Here is a 14,823-nt window from a genome sequence, read left to right on the forward strand (position 1 = left end):
TACAGCGCTGGTCTCCCTTCATGACTCTGGAACGTCTGTCTGCAACCTTGTGCTGCAAACATTCTTGTCTACACAAACTGAAAATTAAAAGATTCGAAATTCAGTATTAGTTTGAGAGAAGTATGCAACAAGCCCTTCCACCCCATTGAACCAGACGTGCTGTACATTGGGGCGTGCAGCAGAACACTACCAGGTGAGCGCTTTTGACTTGGCAGTTCCCTCTGATTCCCCCCTCACAGCCCTCACCATGTGAACCCAACACACTCAAGTGGCAGAAGAGGCACTGATGGCACTTGCACTCACACACAGGCCAACCGTCCAATTCAATGTTCTCAGGTTCAAAAGCGGCCGTTCTAAAATGTGCTAGTGGCCAGATCTCGCCTCGGGCCCATCGTATGCTTAATCAAGAGTTACCTACTGAACCCGCAGAGTTGATCTGCTTACTAGCCGACATGAGTATTGGTTGAAGTAAGTGGCACACATTGCAGCCCGAGCTCTCATCTCCCGGGATTGTGAGGCCAGCACTGCCTCCCATAGAGCCAGAACAGACAGTGATAGTACACGTATACAGACAGGAACATTTCCACCTCTCCTGACACAAGCACACCCCCCTACTGCCCATCCATCCCTATCTGCAGAAGAGAAACGCCTTTGGCGTCATCTTCGAACTGAATCCTTCCCTCATACAGACATACTTATAGTCATACTTCATCATACTTACCCCACTGCACCCAGCACCACTTATCCAGATCACCTCCCTCAACAAGTGGGAAGCAGCACTGGGCTGTTCTGACCTAGATTCCACAGAGTGAGCTCACACGTCAGGCCGCCATACTCATCAGAGCACTATGGTCTTCAGCTACAACACTGCACTAACCTGTTTTAGCTCTGAGGTTACGTGAACATTATCGAATGCCGTGCGCTTCATGTGGAGCCTCATGAGCTTTGATGAGCATGTTTTAGCAAAAATTTGGTGTTTATCAGAGTTTATTTCTCGAAAACCTTCGATATGTGGGGCTTAATTCTGCTTTATTCTCAGTACTTTAAAATAAGTCATTGAATGACACATGAACACACGCAACACATGAATTGTATTTTGTTGTCGGAAGGTCTGAACGCCGACGCACACAAGCACTCGTACTTTGACGCACAACGTCTACGTGCATGTGTATTGCATCATTGAAGCTTGTTGTAATAGACGCACAGATAATTTAGGATGTTACTATGGTTCATGGAAACGCGCTCCTTTCGATTAATGGCTGTCAGCATTAAACATGCCTTTTCAACATTTGTGCTACAAACTGCGAGAGCTGGAAGTGTCGGAATGCTGCAAGGAAGCACTGGGTCGTGTGCATCTCCAAAACGGAGGGGGGGAAGGGGGGGGGGGGGTTCGGCAATGTCACTGATTGCGTAACTCTGATATAGTTCACAAAATCCCTCTTGAGCTGGCTTCTATTGTGAGCTTGAAACACTATCTTGAAAACGGGCACGTAGGATACAATGCGTGAGGGCCAACTCAAGCTTCTCGTTTAAACACAAATTCAATTCTGTGCGAGAATAGGGAAGATAAGATAACCCTATTTTTCAAAGGTGCAGGTCCTGAAAGACAGCAGAGGTGCCCTTACCTGGCAAGATAGCCAGAGTGCCCAAAATGTAAACCAGACATTCTACTTCGACATTCATTTTTTTTTGTCTCTGTGACCCCTCAGACCGGTGTTTATCGGACAAATCTGAGTCGTAAAAATTTTTACCAGCGAGTGTTTTTTGGACTTATTTGAAAGCACGGGGCTTTAGTTATATAGGTACACATGCAATTGAAGAACACTAATTGAATTCTGTAATTTACGTTCAAGTGATTATGGTTTATGGCACAAAGCAAATTTGTGCTGAATTAGTTTTGAAAACAAAACCATGCCATGCCCTTGAGCAGTAAGAAGCATTGAACAGGATTTTTCGTTCACCATGGAAGGCCTCATGCGGGGTAATAGGCCATTAAAATAAATGATTTCTTGCAAAAAACTTATCGATTCGTTAAAAAATAATAAGGTGTGTTGAGGCTATGGTAGGTTTCATGGAGCCGCGGTAGTAGAGTTGTCCGTGAGCTTGCAGCCTTGTATGCTTGATAGCGCACAGTCATCTTCGAGGAAGTCAGTGGCATTGAACTTTCCTAGAGGTGGATTTGCCGCCGTCGTCGCTATTATGGTGCCTGCAACAACAAAAGAGAAGTTGTTTTGCTGGAACTGTCCAGAAACAATTTATATGACTATTATTACGTGTAAGAGAAGCCGAAATTAAACTGAACATCTGTAAGGACAACCCACAGCTCCGCTATTTCTTCCGATTTCACACTGAACGGAACTGGGTTTAATTTTAGAGCACAGCTAGCTCTTAATTTAAGCGCCCGCTCTTTTGGTTTCGCGTCGCAACCGGCCTCGTTTAAATTGATCGAACGAAGAGGACACCGAAGATATGCGAGATAAAGCGAGCCAGAAAGTGGAGGAGGAAAGTATGGACAAAGTGTGAGGGGAAAGGCGGTATGCTGAGGTCGCGTGAGACATGTGGATAAACCGCGCCTTGCGTTTATTGGTGAAATGCTTGCTCGAGTCCTGATGTCACCTTGGGACATCGTGTTGCTATCGTCTGCTACACACCGCTTGTGAGGGGCAGCATTGCCTGAGCTAGGAATTGCCCTTTTTGACTCTCATCCAGGTGAAAATGATATTTTTTCTAGCTGGATTACTGAACCAGAAATTTCTTCTACCTAGAAATATATATAGCTAGAAACAGGAAGAATTTCTAGCTACATATTCAGTTTCTAGGTCATTTCTAGCTGGAATAAGATGTTGTTCCAGCTGGCAGCTAGCTACTTCCGCAAGTCTTCCAGCTAGCGTTTGTCACTCCAGCTGGAAGAAAAAAAAACCTGTAAACTGGAAATAATTCTCTCTAGCTAGGCTAAGAATTTTTCTAGTTAGAAGCTGTCGATTTTAGCTAGAATCTACAAAACTAGTCAGAAATGAAGATAGAAATTATGATTTCTTGCTCTGAATGCTCTTTCGACTTTCACGGGGGTTGCAGTAACATATGTAGTGACCTTCATTGAGGCCTATTTTAGTTTTGTTCACGCCTGTCACACACACCTTTTAAATTCGTCTTATTTTCTCCCGCTGTTGCAACGTTTTCTCTCATGATATGAGACGGCGCAGTCAGTATATAGCTTTTCTCTGCCTAGTAGATGTCCATTCTGTGCGCTTCTGTTCACCTTTAAAAGCAGTCTCGGTAACTTATTGAGCATGAAACATATTTTTCTCTCAAAGGAAGCCCACAAACGTGCACCTGCGTCTAATAGATTTGGCTCACAGGTGTGGATGTCAGCCGGGTCCGAAACGTTACACGCACGTAGGCTTGGAGCTGTTAAATCTTACAATAGCAGGTTTTCCTGCCATTATGAGGGCGATGCGACACGCACGCCGCGTATTCCGGTTTCGGCGATGCATCACCCACGAAAGGGAGAAAAGGAGGAGTGCGAGAGGGAAAGGCGAAGGGTTGCGGGGCTGTTCTGCCGGTGTGCACACTCCCCGCTCTTGGCCCGGCGGCCGGCCGGCAGTGAATACCGAAGCGTGCGCCCTTTTCACTTGCGCGAACCGGCAAGTGTTTCAATCGCGCGTTGGATTTCGCCTTCTGGGACGGCTGCGCTGTGATTCAACCACACTCCTAGATCTGGATATTTTAACGAAGTTAAAAGTGCTTCAACTGTGCCTGTGTTGGATTTCGCGTCCCCTTGTGGTGCCCACCGCTGTGCAGCTGTGCATTTCGAAGTGCTTCAACCGGGTCGTTTGATTAAGTTTTACGCTGCAACAGTGTTCTAGGTAATATTACCTAAATACTTTGACATCCGTGCTGTTTTGCAATCGCAGTGTAGCGTTCGCAAATCGTCGCGTAAACGGTTGCTACGCAAGCGTGCATCCACAGTTCACCCTGTGATCGGCCGCCGCTGTGAAAATCGTCAACCTTTATTATGAATGAATTCCTGGAGTGTGACAAATATAAATTTAGCCTAATGCCCCATAAAGTTGGGCCGAAGTCACGCTAGGAATACGCGATAAGTATAATCACTTGTCGCCCACCTTGAACATGTTGTACTCAGATTTTCTTACGATTGCTTTCAACCTTGTCACGATGGTTGGCACTTTGTGGCCTGCTGCTTTTTATGCGATGGCACAAACAACCGGGTTGCTTGTTTTGTTTTTTTCTTTATCGTATATCTAGCGCTCCGCCCAAACGAAACGGCAGTTGGCACTAAAGTTTTGCCCAGCCACAATTAAAACTGTCAAATACTCCTGCTCTGATCTTCGCCTCTTAGATTTAGACACGCAGGACTACCTATTTGCACCGGCTCCTCTTCGCGATCGTGTGTTCACGGGTCTTTTTTTTTTTTGCTTGCAAGCCCCAATGGTGCTAGCACCCACATTTATTTACGAGTTGGACTATGAAGCCTCCACTGATGACTTACGTTTGTCCACACACACTGACCAAAACAAGCTACAAGGGGCTTTGGTATCCAGTATTCTTACGCTGGAGCATGCTTCAAGGCATGTGATCACAAAAGCACTTAAGTTTACAGCAAATACAGGTTCTCAAATTGACTGAAAAACTGAAACATAACATTAAGCCTTATAAATCTTTACCTAGTATGTGTGCTAGTTCTGCATCAATTGCTAAAAAAAAAACGCAACACATGCTAATGAACTGATCATGAAAAAGTGACGTAGTGAATAGTAAATCTGTCTGCTGAAAACAATTTTTTAATAAAACTACAGATTTGAATATAGATTACATGTTGCAACGTATGGGTATATGAAACAGCAGAAACCAAGTCCCAAAGCTCGAAAATTCTTTATTAAATGCTTTATAACCTCAAATATACATACAACATTTTACGTGCCCATCACGGTTTATGCCAGGAACATCTGGGCTCAAAACTTTCCACAATTTCTCAGTCAGCACCTGCAACACCAAAAGAAACAAATAAACGCTTCCTTTTACAACCACACCGCAAACGTCAAGTGAATCTAAATTCACAATTGATGGTGTATTTTGTCCCATATATGGCTACATTAATATGTACACAAAAGTTAGTTTAGCCTGCTTTTGAACTATTCTAACTGCTTATTCTGAATTTTTTTTCTACGTGACACCAGAGATCCTTTGCTGATGCAGTCTTGTGTCTAAAACCTGCTTTAGTCCCTTCACACCAAACGGTGTTTTTGACTTTTTTGAGAATTTGTACAAGGCCAAATAATGGCTTACACTAGTAGGATTAAAGTTCTGAGCTAGACTGCTTTTATCTCTGATCTCATTAACAAACTGCACTGCCTTACCCAATAGCTAAGCAGGTGCTTACAGTGTATCTGACAGAACAGCTGTCACACAATGGCCATACAGGACAACTGGGTCGGTTTATCAGTCAGGAATTACATGAGGGGGCACTAGGCTGAGCCCAACTCATCGCACCACTGCTGCAAAAACAAAGTGGAAAAAGATTCTATTTCGGGGGTTGTAGTTGCCAAGGCCACTCTTGGGCTATGAAGCGTGACACAGTGCTAGGTTCGATCCACGTTAATCCTGACATTTGGGTATCTTAACACGCACTGAAATTTGCACACACGGGCGTTTTCGATTTTTTTCTTTTTGCCTTCACTAAAAAAAAAAAAAAAAGGAAAAGAAAAAGTCCTTGGGCTCAGCTGCACAATGCTTTAGGAACTGCGGCTGCTGCTCAGGCACAAGTTGGAGCCATTACTTGACTAGGCACAAATCCTCAAGAGTTGAAAACTGATTTCAGCGCAAAGCGGCAAAACAGCACTTTATTAAAAACAAGAGAAGTGGGAAAGACCTTATAACAACACGCGCTAAAGAATGACCTTTTTGAATAAACACAGTGTCACTTTGTAAATCGTCAATGCCTGGATAGCATATCCTTCATGCACAAGTATACTTAGTTGCTCCTTTAGACCGACAACGATGGCCAGAAGAAGTCAGGCTGCTGCCTTGCACGCCTTGTACTTGCTGCTTCGCCTTAATACTATTACCATAAGTTAGGAGCCAAGTATCTGAAATACCCATCTGTTCGATGCTTTGAACGTGCCGTGTAGGTGTTGTCGTGCAGTAATCCTCATTGGACGACGAGAACGAATGCAAATTAAATGACTCGCGAGCGAAAAATGACGTTACCAAAGTTGATCAGTTGGCGACTCTGGCACCGCTTTACCATTGAGCCAATGCTGTCGACTTGTTTGTAAACAACCTGTAATTTCTCCGCGCCACGTAACATCATTGATAGTGGTTGCGGACTGAAGTAGCGTAGAAAACCGGGCTAGTTGGTGCAGATTCATCTTCGCAGTGCACAAATAACGGGACAAAAAGGAGGATAACAGTGGACAACCAACGAACCAAAACTGAATTTTTGTTCGTTGAGAGACAAACGCTCTCAAGTACTGCTCTCTTCAAGATACGCCAATTCTGCATCTAAAAGTGCTAAAGACGAGCGCTAACACACGAGTCAGACATTTTTCGAATTTTATGTGCTTCCACTATACTTCCCTCACCTTTTGTTCATCGTGCAAGAACAGTACCGTTGTATCATGAAGGAAAAGCGTGCAACCATAATCTTTGCAATGGGTGGGAAGAGGGCCAGAAGGCACTCAGTGAACTGGCCAACATCAAAGCGACCACCATTGAAAGGAATGCAATAAACCACATTTAATCTGTAAGGAACAACCTGTTTCTCATGTTTCACACCACAGCTGTTTGCTCGGCCCTTATTACTAATATTCTTTTCGATGGCGGGACAGCTGCAGTTTAACTTAATTTTGGCTGAAAACACCACATTGATGTTATATCTGCTCCCCACTTCTTTCAAGCGGTGAGATACATCGTGCAGGTACGAGATTACAACTATCTCTTCCTTCACAACATCACAAGCAGGAGACAAGTTTTCTTCACCAAATCCAACAACTGAAGACAGGCCGACCCAATGACTCCGTCACCGTAGCCAGCATTTTTGGGTCCAACTAACTGTTCACCAAAGCTAGACTCAATTAGGTGAAAACAAGACTGAAAACAAAACAAGATGGCTGACCTGAGGCAGTTGACAACAATCCCATATTTTGCAATCCTAGAACGTGCTGATGAAGAGTTCAGTAAAGGCTTCTTCGATTGCCGGCTATAGAGCCAACATACATGATTCTGCTCGAATTTTAACAACAGGTCCAAAAACTGGATTGTTCTTTTGTTTAGCGCCTTGGACATAAAGGTCAGCCTAAATGCGTGACGTTTGAATGCTTTTAAAATGTCTACCATTTTTCTTGTAGGGTCATAGTTTCCACAAAGTACTAGGTAATCGTCAACATACATGAAAATTTTAATTGCCAAACCCTCCAAGTCACGTTACAATACACGGTCAACATGAGCCAAGGAAATGTCACTAACAAGGTGAGGAACTTTAGAACGTCTACAGATTCCAGATCTCTGCACAAAGACACCGTCACACCATCCTACAATAGTTGATGCTAAGTAGAAACGCAGAAGCTCCAAAAAGGATTCCACGGAAATCCCGCAACTTTGCATAAACTTAACCTCGCCGTTGTAGACAGTGATACACTCTTTCACAGAGACCAAAACTTGGTCATACGGAAGGGAGTAGAAAAGGTTTCCAGTGTCAATGCTGAAAGCAGAGCACCAGCCTGGATTACTGCGCGCGCAGTAACCTCATTTGCGCGCTTCGAAGATGAAGGGGCTTGCGCAGCGTGCCCTATCCTGGTCCTCCTGCACTGCAACATCTGCTACCTCAAACACGGAGCTGCGCAGTGGACGCCAGGTCGGCACAGAAATTTTGGCACTCGATGGAGCCCTCTGGCCGACTATGCCACTTATGGTCATCTCCCATCCCTGCGACCGCAGCACCTTCTGCGGCACTGACGTTGATGACTGGACAAGCACCTACGAGAGTGCGAGCGCTCATAACAGATGGGATGCAACCTTGGGGCTGGCCAACGTAATATTTTACCTCAAGGGCCCAGCCAGACTATTGTTGGTTTGAGACACACGAAGCAGACCTGACAAGCTGGGAAACCTGCAAATTGATATTACGTGAGCTGTTCGGAAAGTTTGTTGGCCACCAACTAGCCGCGAAGGAACTTTCTTCCCATGCCAAAACCTCGATGGAGTCATCCATCGCCTATATTCAGGATGGTGTTGCTCTGTGTCACAAGATAGATGCCGACACGTCAGAAACTGGCAAAGTAGGCCATGTGCAGAAAGGAATTGCTGATGGCGCTTTCAACCTGCTTGTTTTTAAGGACCGCACCAGCACAGACGGCATCCTTACAGAGTGCAGACCGTTTAAACATCTTGAAAAGGGCTTCGCAGCCTCTGGAAAATGTTTCTTTGGTTATCAACGTAACTAGTTGATGCATTTATTTTTGTTATTCCCCCCACTGTAATGCCAACAGGCGCTGTGGGTACCAAATAAAGTAAGAAAGAAACAAGCGAAAGCTCACTGTATTGCCCCACAGTTCACTCGACTGCCTAACACGGCTCCCACATCCTATTACGAGTATACTACTCCACTGGAATTTGCCTTCTTTGTTCGACGACTTAATGAAAATAGTATGCCTTGAGCTGGAGGCTACGGCTATGGCTGGCCTACTAGCCCCGACCCGTGAATGAACGTCACCTTCCATCTCCCTAATCCATGCGATATACAGCAAGAGCTCGCAAGCCACACCATTCCACGCATTTGCTCTGTAGCTCACCCGAAAAACGCTTTCACTGTTCCTCGTGTCTTAACTGGTCCCCACCAATATGCCCCACGCCATTTTCAGACACAAAATTCCGAAGAGTGGAGTACTCCTGAAAACAACCCAATATGCTTCCACTGCTGTCACGGTGGGCATGTGGCCCGCTACAGCTTTCGACATTGCCACGCTAAGCCTTCGCCTCACCAGAAGACTAATCAATGCAGCTCAAGGAGGTAATACTGCATCTGTGACCTGGACGACAGATCCTCTATTAACCAAGGAGTCTAAGCCCAATTTACTAGACGTTACTGTTGATGGTGTTGCAGCCCAGGCTCAAACTGACACAAATGCTCACATCTCTGTAATGAGCTTAACCCTCCGCTGGCATCTCCGCAAAGTTCTGACGCCACCCATGCAAACATTTGTTCGAGTTGCCAATGAGAGCACACCTTCAATTGCCGGAATGCGTACCGCCTGAATATGGATTGCCGACCACGATAGTGTCGTTCTCTTCACCATCCTTGAAAAATGCCCCCATGACATTATCCTCAACGTCCATTTTTTTTCGAACCGCTCTCATTGACTGTTCTGCGGGACTTCTCTCTTTTGAATTTTCTTCTGCCAAAAATGCTCAAAAGCACCGTTCTCGTTCCACAGATTATGTCCATTTGCTGTCAAATGCTGTAACATACATGCCCCTGTGATAAAGCCCACCCGTTTCTCACAGTTATTTCTCACCAGATTGTTCGACAAGCCGAGCGGAAGCTACTACAAGCACGTATCCTTGAGTGCCGCCAGAAGCTACGAGCTTTGGAGAAGCAAACCTTCTTTGCACGCCGCCAACTTGAGTATCTTATTCCTGAGGACTTCCCAGATGTGCAGCTGCACACAAACTTCACTGCTAGCATGGCAGAAGGCCGTCATAGAACGTCGCAAGAGAGGAAACTGCAAGCACTCCAGCCGGACGTGCCACAATGCACCCAAGAGGTCATCAACCTATCTCCGTACACACCGGACGAAGAGGAGGCTAAGGTTTTGTCCCGTGGTTTAAATTTTAACACAGAAGCACCCCCGGAGCCAGGAAAGGTGATTTGTGCGGTCGAACGCGCGGTCGGCCAGCTTCCCTCTGAAGTACGGCAAGAAGCGCGCACCCGTGCTATTGGTGTGCTCTCTGGTTTGCGAAGACATTGTGCAAGACTGCACTTATCGGTAGCGGAGAGGCAAGCCATCAGGAGCCTGCGGAATAACAGCAGTATCGCAATCCTTCCTGCTGACAAAGGCAATGCCACGGTCTTGCTAGATAGCAGTGACTACCACACGAAGATGTTGGCCCTTCTCGAAGACCAGCAGACATACGCTCCTCTAGCCCGTGACCCAACTAGCAGGTTACAGTCGAAGCTCCAAGAACTGCTAACCAGGCTTTTCAAGCTAGTCCCTCCGCACCACAAGGGCCTCTACTACAGGTTACTGTGCACGAACGGTTCAGCCCCGGCAATCTACGGTCTGCCTAAAATCCACAAGCCTGGCGTTCCTCTTTGGCCTATCGTCGACTTCTCGAGGTCACCGCTCTACCGACTATCAGGCTACCTTCACCAAGTGTTGAGCCCTCTAGCCGGTAAGACGCCCACGCACGTCGGAAACTCATCCTCTTTTGTTTCGAAGCTGAAGGACGTAACTCTAACTGAAGACGACGTCATGGTTTCGTTCGACGTCAAGTCTCTTTTCACTAGTGTCCCAGTGGATCTGGCAGTAGCCATGTGCGAAGAAGCACTAAACGCGGACATTAGCCTTCCCGATCGCACTCCCTTTGACGTCCCCGAGCTCTGTGAGTTGCTTATGTTTTGTCTGCGCAACACCTATTTTTCTTACGGGGGAAGCCCCTATCAGCAGACCCATGGCACGGCGATGGGTGCGTCCATATCAGTTACTACAGCCAATCTAGTTATGGAGGCTTTAGAGGGGAAGGTATTGGCAACCTTCACACCGGCACCGAGGTTTTTCTGCCGCTATGTCGACGACTGTTTTTGTATTTTAAAAAAGCAAGATGTCCCATGTCTTCTGGACAGCCTCAACGCCCAGAATGTGGATATACAGTTCACCGTGGAGTTCGAGCAAGACAACATGCTTCCCTTTTTTGGATGTTCTTGTTCGCCGCGATGTGGGCGCTCTCTCCTTCTCAGTGTACAGGAAGCCCACACACACGGGTCGTTACCCCAGTTTAGAATCTTGCCACCCTCTCGGCCACAAGACATCCGTTGTGTCGTCCTTGATAAAGCGCGCCGTACGCATCTGCTCAGATGACAGTGCACTGAAACGTGAATTAGGAACGATTCGCCGCAAACTAAGCGCCAATGGCTATCCTAAGCGACTTATTTGCCTGACCAAGTATAAGATACTACAGCCAAGAATGGCCAACAACAGGACATTACGAGCACGCGCAGCCATCCCCTACGTCCCAGGAATAAGCAAAGCATTGTCGCGCGTCTTTTCAAAATACGACATGCGCATTGCCCATGTACCGACCAGCGAGCTCCGCGACGACTGAAAGAGCACCAACGTGATGTAAGAAATCATAATCACATGACGAATGCCATTGCGGAGCACGCGCACAAACATTCCCACAAGATTGACTGGGAGAACACCGCAATTTTAGCTAAGGAAAAGAACACATCATCTCGGCGTCTGCTAGAGTCACTTTTTATCCAATCAACGCCAGCCACAATGAACCGGACGGATGGGACTTTGCCTCCCGTCTACGCATGCTCTCTACGTCATGTGCTGCCTATATAATTGACGACGACGGCTTGTCATACGTAGTGAACAAGGGACCCGTATGTGGTTCCGAAACGTCAATATATTTTTATTCTTGGTCAGTGTTCGCTTTTCTTTTGCAAGTTATTATATGGTCTTCCCTATTACAGACGCGCTGCTTCTGTGAAACGTCACTCTGCCGCACATCATCATTACTGTGGTAGAGAACCAAACCTGCCTTCCCTTTCAGTTTTTCAACTTCAGTTTCACACCTCAAGTCTTTCCGAAGGGGATTTCGCTTGCAATGCTGTGCCCTTTCTGCCATGAATGCTAGCACCCCTGCAGATTTACCTCCTGCAGTGCAGGCGTCCCATCAAGCACCATCAATCAAGGCAGCGGCTGCTTCAGACCTCCCACCGGATCATACCGCCGATCTCCCTCGTCTTCTGGATTCCTGCAAGGACATCTTCGACTTAGACAACCATCCACCAACCCAAACTTCTGCAGTCACTCATCATATCAACACCAACGATGCTTCACTAGTGTACAGGTGGCCCTATTGCGTATCACTTGCTGAACGACTCGTCATCCAAAAGGTAAAAAAAAAAAAAAATGCTCAGTAAGGATACAGTCGAACCATCGTCCAGTCTGTGGGTGTCTCCAGTCATGTTGGTCAGAGAAAAAGATGGAACGTAGTGCTTCTAGATGGATCATGCAAACTTAACTATTATGAAGGAAGGCCCCATACAGTGGGATGTCATTGATACAATTCTGCATAATACGTTTTTCTTTTCATTCCAAGCTAAAATCCCTTAGAAATAATGCATTTTCGTGCATTTGATACGATCACATTTTTGCTAAAAATTGGATAGCACGACCACGAAAGTGAACCTTGACCATTTTTAGAAACCTTACATTTATTCTTCGGTATACTAGCTCAAACCCCATGTCAACAACCCATGACCTGCATGGCAGCGCCAGTTCTGCGACAAAAACACTGCTGCCGGGCGTGGGCGCTCTGTTCAATGAGGATGATATGTGAGGCGAGGCACTGTGCCATCTAGTGAAACATATCATAATCACAGAGTTTCTCAGTTTGATCATAATCGAGGAAGAAGGTTCCAATGCTCTTGGCAGTCGACCACTTCCCTCCCCAACTTCTCGCCATGCTCTGTGCTTCCTGCTCCGTTCTTTGTTCTCTTTCTGCGCTGTTCCTGTGTTCGGTGGTGTTGCTTATGAGGCTATTTTTGTTCTTGTTCTATTTGACTAGTCTTGTTCTCCTTAGGCTGCCTTGTTGCTGTGCGGGGTGTGCTGCCAGGCTTGTGGCAATGTCGAGGAAACGGAAGGCACTCAGTATAAAAAGAAAAAGTGGAAATTGTACAGAAATTGGAAGAAAACCCGAAGAGGAAATGCGTGGATTTGGCACACAAGCTCGGTTTGCCAGTGTCAACGCTCAACACTATTGCCGGTCAGCAAGAGGAACTTCAAAAGAATCCGCAAGTTTACGGCCCCGATGCGAAACAAGCACAAGGTGCGAAGCATGACCAAATGGAAGACATCCTGCTCACATGGTTGGAGGAAGTTAGAGCGGCAGGATGAACGCCGATAGGTCAGTACTACGCGAAAAAGTTGACAACACTGCGCTCTCCTTGGGCATTGAGGACTCCAAAGCGTCTGGTGGCTGGCTTCACCAATTCAAGGCACAACGCGAAGTGTCATACAGAACAGCGTCCGCCCAAGTGAAAAATACCAGCAGCTTTTTTTTTTTATTTTTACATTTCCGGAGAATTTTCTCCCCCACTTCGAAAAGAAAGTGCAGCACAAATTTACCAGCTACTCCACTGTTGCTCAATAAAATTGAGTTGCTGACGGAGAATGCAGATTTTTTCCCTTTTTTTTAACAAACTCTTTGGATAATACGATTTTCACATAATACTTTTTATTTCCCGGTTCCCCTGAAAAACGTATCAACGAGATTTCACTGTACATGATACATAGACAAGATGCGGCAGGCAACTTGTGAAGGGAGGTAACCTCGTGAAACCAAAGCCTGATTATTCATTCTAATTTCTCCTATATTTCAATATGGTCTAACACCAGCTACTCCACTTCGGCAGACCCAGTGGGGAACATTTCAACACTACTGTCACTGGGGCTCTTCGATTTATAGTCCCGGGCTCACCGCGGATAGTCCGCAGGTAGTCCGAGGATTCGCCGAAGCCATAGGGATACATGGGAAAATCGAACGCCCGACTGCTTCTCGGGGAGTCCGCGGTGAGTCCGACACTGTAAATCGAAGAGCCCCACTGTGTACTGCAGAACGAACATCCATCCCGCATTTAAAAACCCTGCATACGAAGCTGCATCGCGCAAAGTTGTTCTATGGCCACTGAATGTCTTCGCTGAATGTCAAGGAAGCGTCCTCACCGACGCGCTTTGGCGTTGTCTATCAGCGGATTCGTATGTATACAAGTGTTTACAGCAAGAACGGTAAATATATTTCTACGCTCTTCAAGCGCATGTCGGCAAAATGCGATTACTTCGCCGCGTTCGCAGGATTGCGCCGCGCAGTAGAGAACACAGTCGTAGCATACTAGCAGGAATGAACGCATCGTACGGCTTCTTCCACGTTTCGTCACCCCGTGACTACAGTTTACCTCAACACCAATTTATAACGCACGCCCTTAAAGAGCTTACACTCTAAAAAGCGCTACAACCTTTCTGGTAACCTTGAGTGAGTGTAAAAGCGTAGCCACCGCGCACATCACGTCGCAGCTAGCGCCGTCTTCAATGCGAACGCGGTCGTCGACGCGGCTACGTGACCGTGCCGCTGACAGACTCAAGGAAAGTGTATTTGGGGGCTCTAGAGCAACGTATTTAAATTTAGCCCATGTTTGCGAATAACAAATGATTCCTTGAGTGCTTTAGTTACATTGTCATTCAGAATGTGCCTAGCCAGTTATGTCCAACATACGGAGAGCGCACGGCGTTTGCAGTACACGGACAGGTATATAATTACCCGTCCCTCTTGACACCAGCCCTTAAAAAATATCTTACCTTTCGTTCATGACGCAAAAAGATGCCGAGGAGAAAGCAGCAGGTTTCGTTATCTACAAGAAATCGATGCTGGCTTGCGCTTTGAAACTCGTACACAACAGGCAAATGGCTTCGGCTTGACATGGCTTGACCAGTGTTGCTTTTGCCATGCGCAAACTTAATTCAACTAAAGTTTTCTGTTACACGACTTTTATACTCTGTTACCTTTGCAAATAACAAA

The 14,823-nt window shown here is 46.2% G+C and overlaps 1 long non-coding RNA gene across 1 annotated transcript; it reads right to left on the reverse strand.

Moving 5' to 3' along the window:
- Nucleotides 1–4,874: 4,874 nt before the first annotated feature.
- Nucleotides 4,875–14,714, reverse strand: LOC144169133 (uncharacterized). Its single transcript, XR_013322369.1, has 3 exons — nucleotides 14,604–14,714; nucleotides 11,898–12,000; nucleotides 4,875–5,004 (listed from the first exon to the last, which is right to left on the reverse strand). It is a non-coding gene; the product is annotated as an uncharacterized LOC144169133 (long non-coding RNA).
- Nucleotides 14,715–14,823: the final 109 nt, after the last annotated feature.

The sequence above is a fragment of the Haemaphysalis longicornis genome, unplaced genomic scaffold, assembly GCF_048455015.1.
Source record: "Haemaphysalis longicornis isolate Haplotype H1 unplaced genomic scaffold, Haemaphysalis longicornis Haplotype H1 scaffold_2, whole genome shotgun sequence".
Classification (NCBI taxonomy): domain Eukaryota; kingdom Metazoa; phylum Arthropoda; class Arachnida; order Ixodida; family Ixodidae; genus Haemaphysalis; species Haemaphysalis longicornis.